The sequence below is a fragment of the Castor canadensis genome, chromosome X (assembly GCF_047511655.1).
Source record: "Castor canadensis chromosome X, mCasCan1.hap1v2, whole genome shotgun sequence".
In the NCBI taxonomy this organism is placed as follows: Eukaryota; Metazoa; Chordata; class Mammalia; order Rodentia; family Castoridae; genus Castor; species Castor canadensis.
Genome location: NC_133405.1, coordinates 88,993,834 through 89,002,775, shown reverse-complemented (window position 1 = coordinate 89,002,775; position 8,942 = coordinate 88,993,834). Strand labels below are relative to the sequence as shown.

General features: G+C 34.3%; 1 pseudogene; it reads right to left on the bottom strand.

Annotated features, from left to right (window-relative positions):
- Positions 1–5,650: 5,650 nt before the first annotated feature.
- Positions 5,651–6,452, bottom strand: LOC141419472 (NADH-ubiquinone oxidoreductase chain 4-like; annotated as a pseudogene).
- Between the last annotated feature and the right edge of the window lie 2,490 nt (positions 6,453–8,942).

Here is an 8,942-nt window from a genome sequence, read left to right as displayed (position 1 = left end):
TCATAATGCTCTATTAGGCTGTATGCAGAGAAACATGTAATGCCATCTAAAATGAACTCATTTGGAAGATTGAAGTCCTTCACAAAGTTCCACTCTTGTAATTAAGCCTGTATTTCATGAGATTGCTCACCATTTATCACGATTCTCACATTGAGGAAATATTCATTCTGGCATATAATGCTCTAATATGTCATATTGCAATGAAGAATGTAACTGCCATTTTAAAAGGAATTACTTAGAAGTATGAACATATGCTATATTCAATATATAGTATATTTACCAATACTCAGTATATAGTATATTTATCATTGGATTGCTCTACATGCCATGTATCAGCTTTTTCAATGTGATGAAACTTTCAATTAGCTTATCATTAGGATATATAGCAGAGACATATATAACAGCCATTCTAAAATGATCTTAGTTTGAAGGTTGAATTTCTCAGTATGATGTTTCACTTTGGGAAATGTCTACAGTTCATAGGATTACTCTACAAATATTACCATTTTCAATTTGAAGAAACAATAATTTTGGCTCATAAAGACCAATTATGCTGTATGGTAGAGAAACATGTAACTCCAATTCTAAAACCAACTTGGTTAAAAGGTTTAATGTCCTACACAATAATCCACTCTGGAAATTGGGTCAGCATTGCATAGGATTCCTCACCTGTATCACTGCTTTCAATTTGAAGAAATATTATTTTTCACTCATAACCCTGTAATAGAACGTATGACAAAGCAACATGTAATTCTCATTCTAAAACAAACTTGGTTAAAAGGCTTAAACCTGAATAATGTTCTTTTCTGGGAATTGATTCTGTATTTCATAGGATTACTCTGTATCACTCTTATCAATATGAAGAAACATTCATGTTGACTCATAAGGCTCAGTATGCTGTAAGGCAGAGAAACACGTAACTCCCATTCTGTATCCAACATAGTTAGTAGACTGAATGTCCTGCACAATGTTCCACTTGAAAATTGATATCACTATTTACAATTTGAAGAAACATTCGTTTCAGCACATAATGTACAGTGGCACAGAAACATGTAACAACCAGTCTGAAACAAACTTAGATAGAAGGTTCAACGTTTTTCACAATGTTCCACTATGGGAATTGGTATTTAATAGGATTACTCTCCATCTTTCATGCAATTCAATTTGTAGAACATTCATTTTGCCTTGTGATGTTCTTATGCTGAATGGTGAAGAAATATGTAAGTGCCATTCTAAAACAAAATTAATTTTTAGACTGAATGCCCTAAAAAATTAGTACTCTCAGAAATGAGTCTGTATTTCATTAGATTACTCTCAATCTATCACCATTTTCAATTTGAAGAAACATTTATTTCAGCTCACAATGTGTTATGATGCTGCATGGCATAGAAATATGTAATTTCCATTCTAAACCAACTTAGTTAGTAGGTTTAATGTCCAACAAAATGTTCCACTCTGGATATTTAGCCTGTGTTTCACAGGATTCCTGTTCATCTCTTACTGTTTGCAATTTAAATAAACATTCATTTTGGCTCATAATACTCTATAATGTTCTATGACAGAGCAACATGTAGCTCCCATTTTAAAACCAACTTAGTTTTAATGTTAAATGGTCTGCTTAGTGCTCCACTCTGGGTATTGAGTCTGTGTTTCATAGGATTCCCCTTCATCTATCACCATTTTCAACTTGAATACAAATTCCTTTGGGATCCCAATGCTTGATTACTATGTATGGCAGAGTAATATGAAATTATCACTTAAATCCACCTTAGTTAGAAGTGAATTAGTTGCACAGTGCCCCATTCTGGGAAATGAAAGGTCTTTTGGCAGCAGTCTCCATCTATTGCTGTTTGTATTGGAAGAAACTATGAATTTCTCCTAATTTTCTATTATGATCTACAGCAGAGAAAGGTGTAATTGCCATTCTATAATCAACTTAGAATGATGAATGTCCTGCACAGTTTGTCAGTCTGCGAATTGAGTATATACTTCATAGCATGACTCTCCATCTATTATCTTTTTTAATTTAAGGAAACATTCATTTTGGCTCATAATGTTTCATTATGGTGTAAGGCAGAGAAACAGGCAATTACTATTACAAAACGAACTTAATTCAAAGGTTAAACATCATGCACAACGTTCCACTCTCAGAATTGAGTTTGTATTTCATAATATTACTGTCTCTTACCACCTTCAATTTATAGAAACATTTATTTGGGATCATAACAGTCTATTATGGTTTATGGCAGAGAAACATGAAACTCTCATTCTAAAACCACTTAGTGAAAAGTTCGTAGGACCAGAACAATGTCCTGCTTAGGAATTGAGTCTGTATTTCATATGATTACTCAGGATCTATGAACATTTTCAATTTGAGGGAATTCATTTAGTCTCATAATGCTCCATTATGCTGTTTGGCAAAGAAATATGTAATTGTCCTTTCATAATGATTTTCATTATAAGGTTCATGCCCTGAACAATGATTTCTTAGAAATGAGTCTGTATTTCTTTGGAATACTCTACATCTTTCACTGTTTCATTTTGAATAATCATTAATTTTGACTCAAAATGCTATTTTATGCTGTATGGCAGAGAAACATGTAGCTATCATTCTATAATTAACATAGTTAGAAGGTTGAATGTGCTATACAAAGTTCCAATGCAGGAATTGAGTCTGTATTTTGTATGATTACACTCCATCTATCACCATTTTAAATGTCAAGAAACTTGTTTTTGTTCATAATGCTCTATTATGCTGTATGCCAGAGAACATGAAACTCCCATTCTAAAACAAACTTATTTAGGTTGAATGTGCTGCACATTGTTCCACTTGAGGAATTTAATCTACATTTCACGTGATTATTAACCAGTTACTGTTTGCATGTTGAAGACATATTCATTTTGGCTCATAATACTCTATTAAGCTCTATGGCAGAGAATTATGCAACTATAACTCTAAAACAGAGACAGCATGATGTCTTGCACAGTGCTGCACTCTGGGAATTGAGACTGCACTTAACAAGATTTTTCTTCATCTATCACTGTTTTCAATTGAAGAAACTTTCCTTTTGTTTCATAATGCTCTTTTGTGATGTATGGCAGAGAAACATGAACTTGCCATGGTAATATGGACATAGTTACAATGTTTAATATCCTGGACAATGTTCCACTCTGGGAATTGTCACAGTATTTCATAGAAATATTTTCCATCTGACACTGTTCTTGATTTGAAAAAGCATTCATTTTAGTCATAATACACTATCATGCTTTATGGCAGACAAACATGCAATCACATTCTAAAACCAACTTAATGAGAGGGTTAAATGTCCTTTGATATTTTACACTTGGGAATTGACTCTGTAGTTCACAGGATTACTCTCCATCAATCACCATTTTCAATTTGAAGAAACATTCATTTTGATTCAAAATGCTTTATTGTGCTATATGGAAGAGAAATATGTAACTACCATCCTAAAAAACTTAGAAGGTTAACTGTCCTGAAAAATGTTCCAATTGGGGAACTTAGTCTGTATTTCAAAGGATTTTGTTCTATCACCAATTTCAATGTTTGGAAACATTCATTATGGCTCATAATGCTCTATGATTCTGTAAGGCAGAGAATCATGGAACTGCCATTCTAAAACAAATATAGTTATAAAGTCCAATGTCCTGCAAAATGGTCCACTATTTTATAGAATTTCTTTCTATATTTCACCATTTCCAATTTAAAGGAACATTCATTTTGCCTCATATTGCTCTAGTATGATGTATTGCAGAGATTTGTATAACTACCAACCAAAACAAAGTTAGTTAAAAGGTTAAACGTCCTGCACAATGGTCCACTATGGGAATTAAGTCTGTATTTCATTGGATTATTTTTCATATTTAAAAAAATCATATGGCTTATAATTATCTTTTCCTCTGTATGGCAGAGGATCATGTAATTGCCATTCTAAAATGAAAGTACTTATAATGTTGAATATTCCAATCTGGTAATTGAAACTGTATTTGATAGGAATACTATCAATCACCATTTTCAATTTGAAGAAACATCCCTTTTGGGATATAATGCTCTATTCTTCTGCAGAGCAGAGAATCATGTAACTGTCATTTTTAAATGAACATTATATAAGGATGACTGTAATGTACAGTTTTCAATTCTGGTGATTGGTTCTGTATGTCATAGAATTCCTCTCCATCTGACACTGTTTTCAATTTGAAAAAACATTCATTTGCCTCATTTTAGTATGTTATAATTTATGGCAGAGAATCACATAAGGGTCATTCTAAAATGAACTTATGTAGAATGTTGAATGTCCTACACAAAGTTCAACTCTGAGAATTGAGTCTGTATTTCATAGGTTTACTCTCCATCTTTCACCACTAATCATTTGAATAAACATTCATTGCAGCTTATAATGTTTTACTTAAGTATGGTAGAGAAACTGATATTTGTTATTCTAACATGAAATTAGACAATAGTTTTTATGTCTTGCACAATATTCTACTCTGGAAATTGAATCACTATTTCATAGGTTTATTCTCCTTTTCTCAAACATTTTACCTGAAGATTTTGTAGAAGAAAAAAGAGAAAAGATGAAAAAGTAAAACAACTGACATTTTTGCCTTTTTTAGGTAAAGGCAACTGTGACTCAGGCTGAGTGAGAGTTTTGTGGTATGGATGGTGAGCCAGTGTCAATTGGATATGATGGTTTCGTTACCTAGGTGGAGAAATATGATTATGGGAATTATGCTAGTGATGAATGCTAGCTTGACCGAGGTTTTGGTGTATTCAGGATAGTTTTTGTTTTTGTAAAAGTCTGTTAGGGATATTAGGATGGTAAATATTATGATTATGGATGAGGTTAATACGTTTATTACTTTTATTTGGAGTTGCACCAATTTTTTGGTTCCTAAGACCAATGGATAGCTACCATCCTTTAAAAGTAAGAAAGCCATATTTTTAAGTATGGTGGCATGAGTTAGCAGTTCTTGCATACTTTCTTGGTAAGTAAGAAAATTTTATTTTCTGATTCTAGATTCACAATCTAGTGTTTTTGTTAAACTATATTTACAGAATATTGTGCAGAGAATGATCTTTGGATTTAGAGAGAGTAGGAGTAGGGGGAGTAGGTGGAGGAGGACTAAGGAGTTTTCTCGTGTGAATGATGGGTGAATGTTATTTATGTGATAGGTAGGTTTGCCTCGTTGAGTTGTGGTTAATATGTATAGGGTGTAAAAGGCTGTGATTAGTGTGTTAGTTCCTATAAGGAGGATGGTGAAGTTGGATCATGAGAATGAAGAGGTGATGATTATTAGTTCTCCGATTAGGTTAATTCTTGGGAGTAGTGTGAGGTTGGTTAAGCTTGCTGTAAGTCATCATAGAGCTATTGGTGGGAGTATTGTTTGTAGGCCTTGAGTTAGGAGTATGGTTTGGCTATGTACTCGTTTGTAGTTTGTGTTTGCTAGGCAGAATAGTACTGATGAGGTTAAACCATGGGCTACTATCAATGCTGTACCTCCTATAAAGCTTCATGGGGATTGGATTAAGATGGCAACAATTACCAATGCTATGTGGCTAACTGATGAGTATGCAATTAGGGATTTTAGGTCTGTCTGTCAAACAAATTGAGCTGGTCATTACTATGCCTCATAGTGAGAGTAGTATAAATGGGTATATTATGTGGTTTGTGACGAGTGATAGGAGGATGGTGACTCGTATTATACCATAACCTCCTAGTTTTAGTAGAACAGCTGCTAGTACTATGGAGCCAGCAATAGGTGCCTCAACATGGGCTTTAGGTAGTCATAGGTGTAGTCTGTATAATGGTATTTTAACTATAAATGCTATTATGCATGCTAGTCAGAGCAGGTCATTTGATCATGATAGGTTTAGTTGCTCTGAGTAGTTGTTTAGAATGTGAAGGTTTAGGGACCCTAGCGAGTTTTGTAGGTAGATTAATGTGACTAAAAGGGGTAGGGATCCAATTAGTGTGTAGAATAGGAAGTATAGGCCTGCGTTAAGTCATTCTGTTTGGTTTCCTCATCATGTAATGATGATTAGTGTAGGAATTAGTGTGGCTTCAAATAAGATGTAAAATAAGATTAGTTCTGTGGATGTAAATGTTATAATTAATAGAACTTGTAGTAGTACTAGTATGGTAATATACATTTTTTTTTCATTCTACTGGTTCTTTGCTCATGTGTTGTTGACTAGCTATAATTATTAGTGGTAGTAGTCAGGCTGTTAGGATTAAGAGAGGGGTGGAAAGGGAGTCTGAGGAGAATAATAGTGAGAAGTTAAGGCTGTTTTCGTTTGATTGGTTTAGGGTAAGTAAGCATAGTATACTGATTAGTAGACTGTAGGCAGTGGAGTTAATTCAGATTATGTTGTTCTTTGAGAATCATGTTATAGGGATGAGTATGATTGTGGGTATGATAATTTTTAGCATTGTAAGAGGTTTAGGTTTTGTACATAGTCCGTTCCGTATGAGTTTGATATTGTAACCAGTAGGGCCAGTCCTACTGCGTCTTCGCAGGCTGCGAAGACTAGGATGATAATGGGGAATATAAATGATAAGGTGATATTAAAGTTCAGGGTAATTAGGGTTGAGGTGATAAAAATTGATAGTATTATACCCTCTAAGCATAGAAGTGAGGATATTAAGTGTGATCGATAGATTAGTGCTCCTAGTAGGGATGCTAGGAAGGCTAGGAAGAGGTTAATTAGAATAGGGGACATTTTGGTACTTATGAGTGGTTCATAATCTAATGAGTTGAAATCATTTGCTTTGTATTAAACTAAGCACCATATTCATTTCATTCTAATTCTTTTTGAGACCATTTGTAGGCTAGTCCTAATGATAGGATGATGATTAGGGCTAATGCTATGAGGATAACTGGGTAGAGGGAGGTTGTTTGTAGTGCTCAAGGGAGGGGAAGAAGTAGGGCAATTTCAAGGTCAAATAAGAGGAAGGTGATTGCAATTAAGAAGAATTTTATTGAGAATGGGAGTCGTGCTGAGCCCTTGGGGTCAAATCCGCATTCATAGGGGTTTGATTTTTCATTGTAAATGTTGATTTGTGGGACTCAGAATGTAATAGTGATTAAGAGGGTTGCTAGGAGGGAGTTTAGGGTTAATGCAATAATTAAGTTGATTGCTCTTTTTTGGGTTTATACCAAATCTAGCTGATTGGAAGTCAGCTGTACTGGTTAATACTAAGAGAGCATGAGCCTCATCAATAGATGGAGACGTATAGAAATAGTCATACCACATCAACAAAATGTCAGTATCAGGCTGCGGCTTCGAAGCCGAAATGATGCTTTGATGTAAAATGGAATTTTAGTTGTCGAGTTAGGCATGCTAGTAGGAATGTGGAGCCAATAATTACATGTAGGCCATGAAATCCTGTTGCTATGAAGAAAGTTGAGCCATAAATGCCATCGGAGATTATGAATGAAGTTTCAAAATATTCTGAGGCTTGTAGGAGGGTGAAGTAGATGCCTAGTAGAATAGTGATTGATAGTGCTTGGATTATATCTTTTCGGTTTCCTTCCATTAGACTGTGGTGGACAAGGAATCTCAGGCAGTTTCCTTGTGATATTTCCATGTATATATGTATTATAACCCCAATTGGTTTAGTTCTCCAATTTTCTTCATTCTACCTTAGTCCCTTTCTTATGGTAGTTTCAGCCTGTTTAAGATATCTATATTCATTCTTAAATAGAAATATCAACCAAATTCAAGTTCTTAGTTACCTACCACTCCTTAGTGTGACCAGTGTTTCATAATATTGCTGTATTTCAATTTGGTCTATATTCCACATATGAGAGAGAACATTTGGATGTTGGCTCTCTGAAACTGGCTAACTTCACTTAAGATGATGTTCTCCAGTTCCATCCATTTATATGCAAATGACCAAATTTCATTCTTCTTGAAACTGTATAACATCACATTGTATATAAATACCAGGTTTTCTTAATCCATTTGTTAGTAGTGGGGCATCTTGGATGCTTTCATAGCTTAGCTATTGTGCATATTTCTACAATAAACATGAGTGAGCTGGTGTCTTTGTTGTAAGCTGACTCACATTCCTTCAGGTATATCCATAGAGTGCTATTGCTGATTCAAATGGCAAATATATTTTTAGTTCTCTAAGGAGTCTCCATTACTGTTTACCATAGTGATTGTATGAGCTTACATTCCAACCACTAGTGTATGAGGGTCCCCTTTTCCCACATGCAACTGCCATTCTACATCAAACTTATTTAGAATGGTGAATGTGCTGAAGATGTTTCTCTCTGGGAATTGAGTGTGTATTTCAAAGGAATCTTACCCATCTATCACAGTTATCAACATTAAAGAGCATTCATTTTGGTACATAATGCTGTATTATGCAATACAGCATAAAAATATATAACTGCCTTTCTAAAATGAGCATAGTTAGAAGGTAGATTGTTCTTGCACTACTTTCCATCTGAAAATTGAGTCTGTATTTCATAGTATTACTCTACGTCCATTACCACTTTAAATTTGAGGAAACATTCATTTGGCTCATAATGCTGTCTTATTCTTATGTAATTGCCATTCTAAAACAAACTAAGAAGATTGAATGTGCAACTGATGTTCCACTCTGGGTATTGAGAATGTGTTTCAAAGGATTTTCTCCATCTATCACTATATTCAATATTAACAAACATTCATTTGGCCACATACATCTGTGTTGTGTTATATAGCAGAGAAAAATGTAACTGACTTTTTAAAATGAACATAGTTGAATGATTGAATGTTCCTGCACAATGTTCCAATCTTGGGATTGAGGGTGTATTTCATGAGATTACTCTCAATCTATCACAATTTTCAATTTTAGGAAATATTTGTTTTGGTTTATAATGCCCTATTATGCTGTAAGGCAGAGAAACATGTAACAGTCATTCTAAAA